Here is a 16,139-nt window from a genome sequence, read left to right on the forward strand (position 1 = left end):
TTGGGAGACATGGAACAAGAACTGATATTAGCCAAAGCATAAGGGAGTGTTGTCAGATATTGTAGATGTTGTGCTTGGAGAGTATGTATGTGAAAGGTATGAGCACGTGTTGCACACGAGCCATGTATGTACCTCAATGAAATCATAATTTCATTATTTGCCAAGTTCATAGAAATGAAAAACACGTATTATTGAAAAGGGTTTAGAATATTCAAGACAGTATAATGGAAGCCGCATTTGAAAATTCCATGGTCTTCTTTAGCTGTAGATGTTTGTAAATTGTGGATGTCCGCATTGGGGGGTCGAATGGAGTGAATTTAGGGACAATTTTTTTGCAGGCCTGTGCTTAGCCATTTATCCCACATTGACCTCTTAACGTACCTTTGTGTGGTTTAAAAGACATAACACTCACTGGGTAAGTGAGAGAAAGGCATGCACCTTTTTCTCCTCATAATGCACATGGTCCCAATGTGCAGGTTGACATAGACGAGTTACAGGAGAACACATGGAAATGAGATGGTGGGTGACGTCCAAGGCATTGGGTAGCGTGGAGGTAGTTGACCCAGATCTTGAGGATGATAGGATGACACGTGGAAGCATCTTGCAATCCTACGATCACAAGATGCAAGGAGGATAACATCTGCAGCATCACGTGGCATTGCCACGTGTCCAGGTCAATAGGAACAGGTTGCCAGGGTTATTGGTCGCATGGTGATGAGGTGGATAGTTAGCAGATGTGATGATGATAGGGAGATGACACATGGCATCAATAATTTGGAGGTGTTCAAAGAGTTAGCCCACCATTCAAAAAACCAAAAAGGGGGCAAAATTAAATAAAAGCAAAGTATTGATGCACCCAGTAAAAATACCAAAACATGACCCAAAAGCTCTAAAAAAATTACTCATGTAAAAATCAATGCAGAGTGGTTGTTTTCATGAATTGTAAAAGGGGTAAAACTTGAAAATTAAACAAGAAAAGTGTAGCAAAGAAAATATTCTCAAATGAAAGTGTTTTCTTGGGAAAGACATATTAGGGGAATATTTTTTGTTAAAGCGGCAGTGCAAAGTGCAGATCAAGAGAGATACAAAAAATGTTTTTTAGTTGTAGACAGATGGCAAGTGCAAGTCAGATTTGGGAAAGGATATGTGTCAGAAAGTTCTTCAATCTGGAGTTTCTCTTCTTCTATATCTTCTACTTTTCTCTCATTTGTAAAGGTTATGAACTTTTGTAAGGGAGCTGTTTATAAATAGAGTTAGTGTAGAATCTTTAGGTAATAGGTAAAACTATTTGACTCTAAATTTGTGATTCCATGAATGAATGTTAACAAGTTTATATGTTTAGAGTTTAATGTTGTAGGGTTGTCTCCAAAATTATGTACTCATTTTCATTTGAATACAAAGCATCAATGGTGTTCTGAGTACATCATTTCAGATTTCATGAAATGTATTTGTTGTTTTCTACTTTCTTCCAAGGGGAGAATTAAATTGTTTCCAACAACTTGCAATTTTTTGAGTAGATAATTGGGATCTATAAGAAGAATTCAGTAATAGCAAGAGTAGATCTATTAATTTAAGGCATTAATAAAGAATATATCTATTGGCTATGTTATATTCACTAATGGATTTATGTTTTCTTTCTCTTGTTTGTCTCTATGCCCTGGGATAAGAAGTGATCTACGCAGGGCTCTTTTCATTTTCAGAATAGATTAAACATCCATATATTACTTTATTTTCTTTGAAGTGGGTCTGTGTATTTTCTGCCATCTCATGCTCCAAACCTAGTTGAGGATCGCTGAGAATTATCCATTCTTTAGCATTATCCCTCTTTGTTGAGCCTTTTTATGAGATTATCTGTTGTTGTTTAATGTTAGATTTTTATTTCCATTTTCATGTATGGTGGAAATGTTATAAGTGTATTAAGGGACCACCCTCCCTAGTTTTGTGGAGCCTAAAGTGTAGAAGGATTAACAAAATCCTTTTCATAGTTGGTCTAAGCTCTTAGAGATATTGATAGTTGTAGCTGGCTTCTCCATAGATATTATGAAGAATCAATTTGGTTGCTACCTCTTGTAGTGTAAACCCCTTTTGGGGAACCAACAAGTACATTGACTTGTGTTACCATCAATGATGACACGAGATAGCCTCTGTAGTGTCTCTTACCAATAGATCCAACTGGGAACACATTTTGTATTATTTTATTGCCATGTAATTGTATTTAAACACATTCAATGTACATTAAAATTATAATAAAAAACCAACTTCGATAAATTATGTGCATTGCAAAGAAGGACATTTATTGAAATATTTCAAATTGGAGCACTAAAAATAATCTAGTTTAAATAAAACTCATCTAGATTAATTGCATCTAAGATTAGTATTTCTATCAATTTCATGATTGAAAATCTAGTCTAATCAAGAAGGTCAAACTAGGAGAACATGTTATCCTTCACAAGATAGATCCAAACTATTCATAAGTGATCTAACATTGTTATATTTACCTACAACAAGCCATAATAATGCAAAACCTTTTCTAGACATAGGTTCCTTAGTGCCTCACACTAATTTTCTTAAATTGTGTGAGCTATTCAATTGTCATTTCTAAACCAAGTATTTCTTTAATCTAGGTTGTTATATGTTGAGTTCTGTGCATTTATTTAAGAATCTTGGATCTATCTTAGAAAAGATTATGTTTTTTATTATAATTACTATAGAATGAAGTATCAAGAGCCAAATTACCACTCACACCAAAAGAGTTCAATTTGCATAGTAAAGTATCAATCACATTTTTTTTATCATATAAAGACATTAAAACTTGTCTACAAGATGATTAGTTCTCTCAATGTTCACTTTTCTATTAAACATTATCAAATTTCCAATGAATTGACATATATTCCAATTGTATCAATACTATTTACAGTTAAGACTACCATTAATATAAAAAGTAGTGACCAAGTGTAAGAGATTCCCAATCCCTTTAGTAACTAGGAGATGGTTGTTAGTTTTCAGATCATAAATGAAAAATAAGCATAAATACAACACGTAGATCAAGGAATACAACAAATTACCACGGGAAAACCCTCCTACTTGAGGGAGAAAACCCTAGGAAAAATGATCTCTTATATATCAGATGAATAAATGCAAAACTTGCATACAAATTAGGCCCTAGACAGGGTCAAGTCTAATACAATGAATGGAGATACTTATCCTTAAAGAGAAACAAAAATGATGAGACTTCTTTTAGAATTAGATTTTCCACTAGGAGGCAAACTGTTGTTGCTGAAGAAGATATATTTACAAGAAAATATCTCCTAGCACTACAACACTAACAATGGCTAGTCAACATGCACAAAATATGTTTATGATCATTAAATACACATTTATGATCATCCTATCATTTAAAAAACATATAGTAAAAATTATAAATTAGGATCAAACATATCCACCTCCATTTCTTAGTGCATGCATCAGATGACTCTTTTTATTTAATAAATGATACTAAGTCATCCAAATATGTATTCGGAGTTAAAGAAGTAGACTAACTCTAGTTCATATTCTATCTAAATGGTTTAAGGTGGGCCTGAAGATTAGAGCTGGAATTTTGAGTCTAAATATCATAAAATTGATTAGTTTCAAAAGAATGTCTTGTAGTACTCATTCATTTTTAAATGCATGTTCATAGGTAACAACACAATAAATTGTACCTTTCTGGCTTTAGCGAGTCGTTGTTATCACTATGTAAGTGAAAAGGAAGTTGCAATTGTTCAATTATGCAAATGTCGTAGATGATTTGAAAATGAGTTTTTAGATGTTGAAATATTATTTGGTGGTGATATTGAGTTAGCATGAGGTGTTCCTAGAAGGCCAGATTAGTGGAAGTTGCAATATGTAGGAAAAAGTATTTAATATGCTCATCGAAGAATAATTTTCATTTCTTTAGTTATTTATGTTCATGACTTGTAGTTCTAGATATAATTTCTACACTTTGTAGATGTTGAGCTTACATTTTAAAAGGTTCTCAGTTGCTTAGATGATGTAGTTAGCTGTGGTAGTTTTTCACAATGAGGTTGTTTGTCAAGATTGGTCTAGAGAACACTTTGCATTGCTATGTTTTGTTGATGCAAGTGTTGTAACTTGGTGAGCATGTTCATATGGTTTGTGTAGTATTCTATCTAAAATTGATATTCTTGTTTTGATAAACAACTGAAGTTATGTTGTTTCTTTGTTAAATGTTGTCAATTGTGTTGGTGTCTAGCTTATTTAGGTGGTTTATCTTATTTGTATCATACCATTTTTGATCCATATATGCAGTAGAGGTTTTGATAGAATGTTGATATGGGTCTCATCAAGGTGTGTGTATGTGTATTTGCATTGTGTAATTTGTATAGGGTGATGTTTTTGGGCTAATTGGTTAACATTCTTGAGTGAACCCCATTGTGTGTTTTTGGTCCATGTAGAAGACTTTATGTAATTCATGTTTATTTTATCCATGGCTGACCTAGTTAAGGGTTTTAATGTATAAACTTGTGTAAATGGAAGTGTTAATGTGTTATTTAGTGGGTAGATTATTGTGAAATGGATGCTAATGATACGCAAGTGCAAGTGAAGAAGAAAAAGTGTGAATTTTTTATGACCTTTGATGATCATATCTTTAATACAATAGTGTGTTGAGATAGTAAATGAAGTCAAAGATATTGCCATGATATTGTTTTCTTGACATAGTAGTCCAAAGATAGTTTCATGATCAAGAGATCTTTTTCATTACAATTCGTTATTTCTCTATACCCGCCGAAAGATATTGAGTCCTTTGGCAAATTGTGCAATTCTTTGTATTTTTCCTTGCTATTGTGTGTCTCAATAATGTAATTCTTTTGTATCTTTCCCAAAGGTTGTGCACCTTATTTTTGCACTTCTTATTAGGTGCAGTGAGCTCCATGGCCTTGAGAATAAAACACTATAATTAATTATTCATATTGTGAGTGTTATTCTCACTATGGTTTTTCCCTTCTTGGGATTTTCATGTAAATCTAGTGTTCATGTGTGTGTTGTACTTTATGGTTTCATTCTTCATATTTACAGAGATAAGTTAATTATGATTTGATTTTTAAAGGATAATAAGTAATTTCTTTCAAGGTCTAGACTAATTCACTCCCACTGCTTAGCCTTTTGGTATTTTCAATAGTTTTAACCCCATGTTCCCCATCTAGGTCCATTTATTAGGGTTTTATTTTGAATAATTGAGTGAAAAGAGTCTCACAGTCATCGCCAACTCTTTTGGGTAATTTTATGATGTTGACCCAATTACCAAATTCTTTAAATATTCATTATGTGTGAGTTTTTGTGTATTTGTAGAAAAGGATAAGGTGCTTCCCTCTCAGCTTACTTTATCCTCAAATTTTGGTAGTTAGGTGCAGACTATTGAATTTGGGATCTCTCATATTATCTATAATCATTATAAAAAAATGACTCATGCAACTACTAGATGTTAGATCAATAAGGTTGACCGTAGTTTGGAGGGAAAAAATTCCTTCTAGTAGTGTAAAATCCTCTTCTCATAGCAAAAAGAATCAAATGATGGATAACACAGATGAAAAACTCATTTTCTTTGTTAATGTTATGTGCTTTTCTGGTAGTTTTATGGACAAAGAGATGTATCTAGTGGAGAAGAGTTAGCCTCTTCCTCCTTTCTTGGAAAAGTATAAAGTCTAGAAAGCTGATAAAAGGAATGAATCTCATTCGACAAACTTATAATTTCTAATGTTAAATCTTGGGATTCTCCCTTTTTGTATAATTTTTGGGAGGACCTTGGTTATAAATTTCACCAAAAATCTTTGGACAACTATTAAAAAACCCCATGTGTTGGTCAAGGTTATGTTAAGATATCTTGTTGTCCTTATTAGTTTCTTGTTGCTATTCTATTTTGGTTGGTTGGGTTTTTTTTTTTTATCCTTGGTTGTCCTTTGGTTGATTTTTGTGAAAGTTCTTTATTCTCCTATTGTTGTTAATGCTTTATCATTCTTAATGGAAAAGGTTTTGAACACATTCAAAACCCTTCTTATATTAATAAAAAACATAGGCCATATCACAAGATACCAATTCCAATAATTAATAATATTAATAAAACTAACAAAGAGAGAAGTCCTTACATGAGAAGCCCTTACTTGGTCCAACGATGAGGATCTATAGCAAGGATAAGGGTATGAACCCCATTGACAACATCATTAAGAAAGTTAACAATATCAATGAGGATGTAATTCAAAAAAAAGTATAAATTGGTCAAAATGCTATAGTTTTAAAGTTCAAAAGTTCTATTTTGTTCTTGGTTATTGATCTGTGGGGTTCCTATGCCCTGGGTTTTAATGGGCTGGTTCAAGTTTTTTTTATATTGGGTCCTTGATGGCTGTGGTTTAAGATAGTTTTTGGTTCTTTTTTTATGACTTTGGGTTTTTGGTTTCCTTAAAACAAATTTTCCTCTGTAATAAAAATAAAACCATATATATAACAAACACACCTTGTAAATTAGCACAAATATTTATCCCCCTACTATTAGGTGTGTGAGTCTCTAATAATAATTTGTTGACTAGAAATGATATGATATAACAAAAATTATCTCAATCCTACTTCTCGAAAATATAAATGAGCATGTGTGTTTCATAATTTAAAATCACTTATGCAACCATGTGTTTAAGGTCCATAATGTTCAATAACTATTAGTATGCACCAATAAACTCTAATATTTCACGTTATCAATATAATTGATTTTGTAGAGTAGTTTATTGTGTTTCACTATCAGATGAAAAGGAAATCAAAGAGGTTGATTGCATTGGAACAATACACTTATATGCATGTGTGATATAATAATATTATATTCCTATGATACAACTCTCATAAACTCAAAATGGGGTTAAGAGCTACTGGAGTATTTAAAAATTTAATTCCTCCATTAAATGATCATTACATTATTCTATTTGTAGCTAAAGAGAATTATTTAATCTTTGATCTCTTTTGTTACTTAGATGCATATCTAGAGATCAATGTGGAACCAAAAACTCCATATTTATCCAAGGAGTCAATAAAATCCACACTCATGAGATATGGATCCTAAGATTCTACAAATAAATTATAAATTATCATATATGTTAATAATACAAAGAAACAACACTACCATGACACACATCTATTAAAAAAGATCAATGGTCAATGTGAATAAAGCTAAGGGCTAGTACAACCCTTTTGGAAGTGATACATCAATTAAAGAATGAAAGTTAATGACTATCTAGAATTAAAATTAGTTTATTGTTATTTCTCTTGAAATTGTTTCCTTGTGTCTAAATTCATTTGTCGTTAAAGTAAAAAAGTAGGAGGAAATAAAAGAAAATGTTATTTGAGCTATAAAAATACTATAATGCATGTTACGAATTTCTTATAGAGATAATGAGCTATAAAAATACTATGATGCATGTTATGAATTTCTTATAGAGATAATAAATTAATATTTATTATTATTTGTTAATATTACAAAGAAAAGAATAATTTTGATAGTAAATGTGAAATGATTAACGAAATATGACCCCAAGAACTACTTCTACAACATATGCACAATTAATTTATCCCAATATAAAAGAAATGATGAGAATAAAAGTCCCCTAATTAGTGGATAGGCCATCTTAGGTGGGGATTTCCCAACTAGAAAATAATCTCATGTTGAAAAAATCTCATGACAATTTTCTATCCTCCATTTTCCTCTTCTCGTCGCTATTTTGGAAAAATTTTCAAAATGGTGAATTAATTTTATCTCTTTTCTCTCCTGGCAACTTGCACTAATATCGTCAAGAATGTTGTGCTCAATTTTACTAACAAGTCAACACCAACATCATTAGCCTTGTATAAATTTGACCACCAAATCTTTCAAAAAGAAATGTTGTAGGCCAACCAAGACCATATCTAGTGATGGCTTCAAAGAGCCCCTCCCAATCATCTTGATAAATTATCTTGAAAACTTTAATGATGATGTAAAACACAAGTCTATTTGTAGCAAGAAAAAGAATTATCATATCACTAAACTTAAATGCAGTAATGAAAGCCTTTCCAACACAATTCATAGCCTGTAATGTAGTTCTTGCATTTTCATAAGTTTTAACCTTCATTCATAAAATACCGAAAAGCAATGATGTCAAAGCACCAAGCCAAAAACCTATAGCACTGAATATAGCATTGGAAAAACTAGGCTTGGACTTTTTTTCATTGTGAAGGTGTAAGCTTGAGAAGTGGTGATAAAATTCTCTACAAAAACAATGAACAAAATATAAAATCCCCAAAATACATAATAAATAACATCAAATACTTTTACTCTACAAACAGTAATGATGGGGCCCTTCTATAAACTTGTTATCCTCAATTATGTCTCACTCAAATCATGGGATAAACCTTACAAAATTTATCTAGTTTGTATCACACATCCTCTAAGTATGGATGTTAAAGTACTTGTCTAACCCTCTTGTGTATAGTCAAGTTCCTTGAGAAATCAGTTTGTTTGGATCCCTTAATTTGTCTTTTGAATAACTGACAAAAGTTAGTTTTTCAAAGTTAGTCATTCTATATTTGTGTACTTTAAAGGTATTTTCGCGAAATTAGATTTTTTTTTTTCAAATTTTATGTATTTTAGGTTTTAACACCCAAAATACAATTCACCTTTTTCATACCTTCAGTTATCTCATGTTTTAAAACCTGAAGTACACATCCTTCCATCATTATGTCTTTCAGGTTTTAAAACTTTAAATACGTCCTACCATTTAACCTTCATGCATTTTGGGTTTTAATTTAACCGAAAATGCACTTTTTACTATTTGCATATGCATTTAAGATTTTAAAATCTGAGTTGCATGTCTCTCATAAGCATGTATTTCATATTTTAAAACTCAAAATATACATTCACCACCAATGAACATACACATTGGGTTTTAAAATGCAAATTACATGTCCTAAGTTCACTATCATATGCACATCGGATTTTAGGACTCGACATGCACCTTAGATTTTGCATCACACTTGTACTTCATATTAAAAACTAATATGCAACTTCTCCACGAATCCTTTAGACATGTCAAATGGGTTTTAAAATCCAAATTACATGTCTACTACTTTGTAGTTATGTATTTTCTACTTTAAAACCTATAATGCATCTCATTGTCACCTACATCTTTTTCCCTTTCTCTGATACATTTTGGGTTTCAAAACCCAAAATGCATCTTTCCAATATGCAGAATCTTAGATTTTTTTAAATTGCACGATACCTAAACACAAATTAACACTAGAAAATTTTTAAAATCGATGTTGTGGATTCATTCCAGATGTTGGAACCTTCACCAATAAAGAGGAACATGTGATCCTTTTGACATCATGAGAATCAAGAAATTCTTCTTGTGAATAATTTGAAGGTCATTTTTACTAAGCATTAAAGGGATTTTGAGATAAAAATGACTTTGACATCATAAAAGACACTACCACACAACTTTGAGCTATTTTTTAGTCATACCTTTCAGCTTGATGAATCATATATGAAAGCCACCCTCAAAGATTTTTAAGAGTTCTTGAAAAAAATGAAGACGATGAAAACATATTTCTAGACAGTTAGCCATTTTTCATGCTTTCAAGTTTTGTAGTTTGTAGTTTGTTATCAACATTTTACATGAAATTACATATAAAGATAACACATGTCCTAAATCAAATTGGATTCTACTTTTGAATAAGTCAAACGAGTTGTAGGTTTCCTATTTTTTCTCAAAGCTCTCATCTATATAAAGAAAGAAGCCTCATTATAAATATCTCATCTTTAGCTTATGTGGCGAAACTCTGCCAGTCTAAAAAGAGTTTTAAGACTTTGCACTTAAGTAGTAAATCAAGTTTCAGTTAATAAAGAAAATAAATATTCGTAAAATCTTTATCTTAAATTCAATGTGTTTATATGGTGAGATTGTTCTTACGTTTGTGTCACTGCATTATCTTATATTGATTGAATTGTGTATTGTGGAGAGGCAATATGTTTAAAGGTGATCAAATCTAATCCTGTAGACTTTGTACTACATCATTATGTTTCAATTTTTTGATATCTATGATTTGGTAATAATTTGGAGACTTTGTGTTGTATCCTATTATCTAACTAGACTAGTTTGAATTGTTGTGTATGTGAGAGACTTTGAGGTATCCATATATCATAATTTTGTTCATGTGATCAACTTGGAGAAGAAATGGAAGACTTTGGGCTTAAGCGATTTTCTTAATTACTTAGGAACTTCTGGTACATTCTTAGTTACTCTTTTGTGTAACTTGGTTATTTATCAACTATTATTGCTTTTGTTAGTATCTTGCGGAAACATAGGCTTTGTAATTGTTACAAGTTTTTGATTTGAATATATTGCAAGAAGAGGAATTCCTATTCTAAAATAATAGGATAGGAGGAGCATCTATTCTAAAGTAAGAGAATATGATGCGTGCAACACCCAAATAACTACGCTTTTGTATATAGTGGTAGTTTAGATATTAGTTATTAAAGTAAGCAATAAGAAGGAAACCTCCCCTTTGTGAGTAAAGATACAATCTCATCATAATTGTGATTTAATTTATCATTTTCTAATCAGTCATTTTATTACAAAATATTCACCCAGCAAAACCAATACCCAAAACCATTTTTTCAGTAAACTAGCTTCTATTAGAACATTAATTTTTAATAAGGAGTTACAAAATTTGTTAAATTCCCAAATAATCATATCTTTTGAAAGAGTAAGGAAGAATCATATTTAAAAAATGAAGAAATCAAGAAGAATATATAGTTTGATTTCCAAGTCTTTTGAGAAGTACTCTAGAAAATGGCTATTTGCATGGAGCATTGCCTCAAATATACTACCAGGAAAGAAACAATTTGCTCCTGAATAAGCCAGGAAAAATTCCTCTTGTAGAAAATAATACAAGAAGAACAAAGGTAGATAATCAATCTCAAATATCTATAGAAACCAAAATAATAGATAGCTCTCTTTACCCTCCCATATGAAATGATAAAGAGATGTTTCCAAAAAAATATTAAAAACATAAAAGCTCATTAATAAAAGACCAAAAATACTCTAATAAATATAAAAGAAATTATACTGATAAATTGGTGTTCTCCTATATCTAAATTGTTGGTCAATGATTTAAGTCTATTTTCGTTAGCATGCCAAAGTAAAACAATTTCAAATAAGCAGTTCAAATTTTCAAGTTCCACAAAAAAAAATTAGACTTATTTCAAACAAATTACACCAAAACTATTTTATATTTATCCATTCAAAAAATTTAAGACTTATTTAATTGGTTCAATATACACAAGGCAACTCAATTGATTTAATTTGCATTCAGATCATGTGATCATGTCCCCATTTTGACATCAAAATTAATAATTGATTTATTATTGACACTATATATCCATCCATGAATGTAAATTGTAGAATAATTTTTTATTGATTCAATTGCAATACAATGAGTGTGTGTTATGAATGATTGCTCTTGAATGTGTTGGCATTTGGCATTATAACAGACAATGGGAGATTGTTGGCATTTCAATAAGGATATTGAGAAGGTTGTTGATGATTATAGCTGATTAAGGATGTTTGCTGTCTTAATGTTATTATTTTGTCATTGATGTCAAGAAATTGATTTTCTAATTCAGTATGATGTTGCCATATCTTGAGAAGTATGATTTGAAGAGTATAAAGATGTCAGTAAAAGACACAAAAAGAATAGGATGAATAAGGGGATGAATAAGGTATTCAATGGGCAACTATTGCCGAGTCCGACAATGATGAGATCATGATGTTTAAATTGTTTTGACATCATGCATATGTTGTAAATTGTAAGGTTAATACTATACTATGTTACCGAGCAAAGAACCTAGTCGGTAAACCCTAAGGTTATCGCTATCGGTTAATGAAGGCAGAATGTCTACCGAGTGAAGTTTAGTATTTACCGAGTTGTAACTAAGCTATAATAGAATGCATTAAATATTTACATGCATTATTTAATGAAGGAAGCTGATGAGCTGGAACTGATTAAATGATTGGTATACCATGCATGAAGTTTGTTAATGAATCTATGGCAAAGGAAAACTGACATGAAGATCTACAGTGCAGATTGAACCGCATTACCCTAGCACAAGTTCCAAGAAATGTATGCAAGTTCCAAGGCGGGGTAAAACATTTTTTAGATCAAGGGATACATTGAACCTGGACAAGTTTGAAGATCTAATGGCTATGATTGATCATGGGAAATGTGATCAAGGAGATTAAGCGGTTAGCTAATTGTTTATAAATAGGGAATTGTTGATAAACAATGCATGCAGGCAAATGTTGATAGTTCTGATACTTAATATAAGTACAGATCCAATAGCCAACAAGATGAGAGGGGGGGGGTGAATCATAGAAATTTAATCATCCATAAAAACATCAGATTCAACCTCGGTAACATATATATCAGTCATATAACCAAAAACTGTCAAACATGCAAATTCAAAAGCATATGAACAATATAAACCTCATAACACCAGATTTAACGTGGAAACCCAAATAAGGAAAAACCACTATGGGATTTCGGACCCACTAAGAAATATACTCTTCTAGAGTATGCTCGGTTAAAAGCAAATCCAGTTAAAGATTACAAACACATTGCTAGATGTGACCCGGTTAAGGGATTTCCCTCAGATCTGTTAGGATCTTCACTTTGTTAGAAGTGACCTTGTCAAAGGATTTAAAACACTTAATCAGAATGTCACCTTGTTAGAGGATTTACATATAAGACTGTTAAGTCCACTCTGTTAAGAGATTTCTTATCACTTTCACAAAATAATAGTAATGAAAATCTATCTGCCACTTCACATCTAATATGCTAAAGTAGATTCCTATTTGTTCAATACAATCTAGACATAGAACTAATCTTGTCTATCTGCTGGGCATCAATACTCTGTTATTCTAATAGGTCTTCAAGCTTGTGTGCTTGGTAATCACTATGTAGCATCCCTGTGCATACACTTGCCCACATACATTGTTTATCAACAGTTTCCTATTTATAAACAATCTTCTAACCACTTAATCTCCTTGATCACATTTCCTGTGATCAATCATAGCCATCAAATCTTCAATCTTGTCCAGGTTCATTGTATCTTTTGATCTGAAAATGTTTTACCCCGCCTTAGAACTTGCACATTCACCTTGGAACTTGTGTTAGGTTAAATGCGGTTCAATCTAAGCTGTAGATCTTCCTGCCGACTTTTCATTGCCTTAGATTCGTTAACAAACTTCTTCCATGGCTTACCAATCATTGATCCGCTCCAGCTCATCAGCTTCATTCATTAAATATCACATGTAAACATTTAATGCATTTTGTTGTAGCTCGGTTATAACTCGGTGAATACTAAACTTCACTCGGTAGACATTCTGTCTTCATTAACCGACTGCGATAACCTTAGGGTTTATCGACTAGGTTCTTTGTTTGATAACATAGTATAGTATTAACCTTTACATTTTACAACATATGTATGATGTTAAAACAATCTAAAACATCAAGATCTCATCATTGTCTAACTCGGTAGTAGTTGCCCATTGAATAACTTATCCCCTTATTCATCATATTTTGTCCTGTGTCCTTACCAACTTCTTTATAATCTTCATATCATACTTCTCAAGATATGGCAACATCAAACTAAATTAGAAAATCAATTTCTTGACATCAATGACAAAATAATAATATTCGATAGTAAAACATCTTTAATTAGTTATGTCCATAATCATCAACAACCTTCTCAATATCCTTATAATGTAATATTGCCAACAAATGCATGCACAGGGATGCTACATAGTGATTATCGAGCACAGAAGCTTGAAGACCTATTTGAATAATAGAGTATAGAAGCCCAGCAGATGGACAAGATTAGTTCTATGTCTAGATTGTATTGAGCAAATAAGAATCTGCTTTAGCATTTTAGATGTGAAGTTGCAGATAGATTTTTATTACTGTTATTTTGTGAAAGTGACATAAAATCTCTTAACCGAGTGGACTTAACAGTCTTATTTGTAAAACCCTCTAGCAAGGTGACATTCTGATTGAGTGTTTGAAATGCTTTAACAAGGTCACTTCTAACAAGGTGAAGATCCTAATAGATCTGAGGGAAATCCCTTAACCGGGTCACATCTAGCAATGTGGTTTGTAATCTTTAACAGGATTTGCTTTTAACTGAGCATACTCTAGAAGAGTATATTTCTTAGTGGGTCCGAAATCCCATAGTTGTTTTTCCCTATTTGAGTTTCCACATTAAATCTAGTGTTATGAGGTTTATGATGTTCATATGCTTTTGAGTTTGCATGTTTAGCAGTTTTGGTTATATTACTGAAGTATATGTTACCGAGGTTGAATCTGATATTTTTATGGAAGATTAAGCTTGTATGATTCACCCCCCCCCTCTCATCTTGTTGGATATTGGATCTGTACTTACATTAAGTATCAAAACTATTAGAATGTCATTATCAATAATTTTTTTAGTGGTGAATACATAATAATTGGATAATAGTTCAAATATCGGAATCAAAATTTGGTTAATAGTTCAAGCTAATAGGTGACCCAAACTACAATATTTTTATAAAAAAAATATTTTAATATTATTTAAATCACCAAAGCATTTACTAACTAAAAAAAAATCACTTTTAAATTTGCACTAATATTTTATACATGATTAGATTAGATGCACCTAAATTTTATAAGTATTGTAGAAATCTAAATTAATTTACTAGTTATATATCATAATTATTAGTTACTTTAGGGTCATATCACAAATTGTTAGTTATCACCATTATTTTAAAATATAGCATAATGGCCATTATTATAATTTGTGAGGTAAAATGGAGTTACAACTTGTAATGTCAATGGGGCCTAAACTCTACAATTGAAAAAATTCAACCCAGAGAAAAACAATTTTTGGAATTATGAAATTGTTTAGCTTGCCATCATGCACTATGACAATGTTGGATATGTGGATAAATCATAGTACAAAATCTATTCATAAAATCAAGGTAGGGCAATTCAGTCTCCTTCAGTGCAATTTTTTTAGATTCATCTCCTATCTTAGATCGTTATGTCTCATATTGAAATCTCTTCCACAAAATTGACATTGAAACATCAATATTCTCAATTTGTAATGGAAATGTTTGCAATTCTCCACAATCAATGCATGTACTTTTTATACACTGTACATTGAAGTCATCTAAATCTTCTGATTTATCACATTAAATTGATTTAACATATTGTGTCATACTTCCACGGATGACCATATCTAGATTAAGTACTTCCATAGATTTTTTATATGAATTTAAGTATAGATGAAACTCAACATGTTTTCAACAGCAACAAGTTTCATGTACCTTATTTATGTGTACAAAGCAAGGGCGTAACCTCTCAAATATTCTCTGACATATTTTCAGATCTGAAAATTCTTCCTTGAATGCTTCAAATAGTTCACTTTGTGTTGTATCTAAAAAATGTTTAGGATGTGAAATATTCACACCGATCTCTTCATATTTCATTTGTATAGTGTCCCTTCTATTGGAAGAAAAATGGGAGTAGCTGGTCCAATATTCAATGTCCAGTCTTCTTACATCTTCATAAATTATGTCTTTTCGAGGAAGTCTACAAATATTTACCCAATTCATTTCAATGTTTTCATCTAACATATTTCTCCTCCTAATATATCTTTGAAAAAAATTTCTATATATATGCAGTAATTTAGAAATTTTCATAACTTATCTTTTATGTGACAACCTCTTACTAGAAATTGTTGTCATCAACGTTCTACATGCAACACTTGAATCAACTCCTCATCTTGTGGTATTAATAAGGTTCAATGCATCTTCAAAATTTTCAACTATTGTTTCTTATACATTACCTCTTGAGATTTTCCTATTATCAACACCCAACACCTCCAAAACAAGTCATTTCTCTTTTCCTGAATAACTTTACAAATAATTGTGCTCTCCTGACCATAGATTTTTTTTTTTAATATTCCTCCCACATGTTTTTGCAATGCAATTTAATTGTTCTCTTAGGTACCATGTGTTCAGATGAAATTTGAC

The sequence above is a fragment of the Cryptomeria japonica genome, chromosome 3, assembly GCF_030272615.1.
Source record: "Cryptomeria japonica chromosome 3, Sugi_1.0, whole genome shotgun sequence".
Lineage (NCBI taxonomy): Eukaryota > Viridiplantae > Streptophyta > Pinopsida > Cupressales > Cupressaceae > Cryptomeria > Cryptomeria japonica.